Raw genomic sequence first — 1,431 nt, 5'->3', positions numbered from 1 at the left:
ATATGTAACATTACCTGGAGAATAATTTATGGTTGTATGTGATAAAAAATTGTATTATGTAATTCAGATGGCATATCCTATAGGAATTCAGAAACAGAGAGAAAGGTCATGGGCACTCGGTAGGGTATGGGTTTCCATGAAGATAGTGGAACATGAGCAGAGCTTGATAAAAGTGGGGCCAATAATTATTTATATTTATAACTAGAGGCCTGGTGCATGAAATTCATGCACTGGGGGCAGGGGAGAAGTCCCTCAGCCTGGCCTGCACCCTCTCGCAGTCGGGGAGCCCTCAGGGAATATGTGATGCAGGGAGCAGGCTAAGCTGGCAGTCGGACTTCCTTATTGTTGGCATGGAGGCAGGAGAGGCTACTGCCACTGTGGCTGCACTTGCCAGCCATGAGCTCAGCTCAGGGCTTATGGCTGAGTGGTACTCCCCCTGTGGGAGCACACTGACCACCAGGTGGCAGCTCCTGCGTTGAGCATCTGCCCTCTGGTGTTCTGTGTGTGTCATCTCTGGTAGTCAGTGCGTGTCATAGTGACCGGTCGTTCTGCAGTTCAGTCGATTTGCATATTAGCTTTTTATTTATATAGCATATTGGAATACAGGATGTGTGGGTTTTGTTTTTGTTTTTTTGCAAATAAAATATAGAGAAATTATTCTATGTGGTAGATAAAGTTGAACATAAATCATCTTGTTGTTAAGAAGGTATCAAAATTATGAAATTAATAAATTTAGTATGGTAGTAAACATATTTCAAACATATGATTTACTGGTACAGACTAAAAAAAATTCACTGGGAATAGAAGGGGATAGGGAGGGATGGGAAAATTCTTCATCAATGATAGGTACTTGTTCTTTATCTCATGTTCCTTTAAAGAAAATGTGAATATGGCTTCCACTTTCTCCTTCTTAAGAACTTTAAGCTAAAATCTAGAAGGATAAATGAGAGTTAATAAATGTCTGGAATTATTTAAAAGAATCAAGCAAGGAGAACCAAGATGGCAGCATAGGTTAACGCCGGAGTTTGCTGCCTCGAACAACCACTTTAAAAATACAACTAAAAGACAGAACGGACATCATCCAGAACCACAGGAAGGCTGGCTGAGTGGAAGTTCTACAACTAGGAGGAAAGAGGAAACCATATGAGACTCAGAGGAGGCACAGTGCTGAAGTGAAATACTAAGGTGTGGAGTGCATGTGGAGTGGGCTGGCGGCAGAGGGCGCGGTTGTTGTTTTCAATCAGGAGGGAGTTTCAGACTCTGAGCTCCAGATCCGGGCGAGTCTCTAGAGACCCAGACTCAAACGGGAGAAACGGGAAGGCAGCTTTCTCTCCGAGGTTTGCGGCGGTTGCAGAGCCGCTGGGGATGGAACTGAGAGCAGCATAACTGCTCGCTCTGCCCGCCCTGTAGATCCCAGGGACTGCCCCGCCC

Source organism: Myotis lucifugus, unplaced genomic scaffold, assembly GCF_000147115.1.
Source record: "Myotis lucifugus unplaced genomic scaffold, Myoluc2.0 scaffold_28, whole genome shotgun sequence".
Classification (NCBI taxonomy): Eukaryota; Metazoa; Chordata; class Mammalia; order Chiroptera; family Vespertilionidae; genus Myotis; species Myotis lucifugus.
This window is presented reverse-complemented; position numbering follows the sequence as displayed.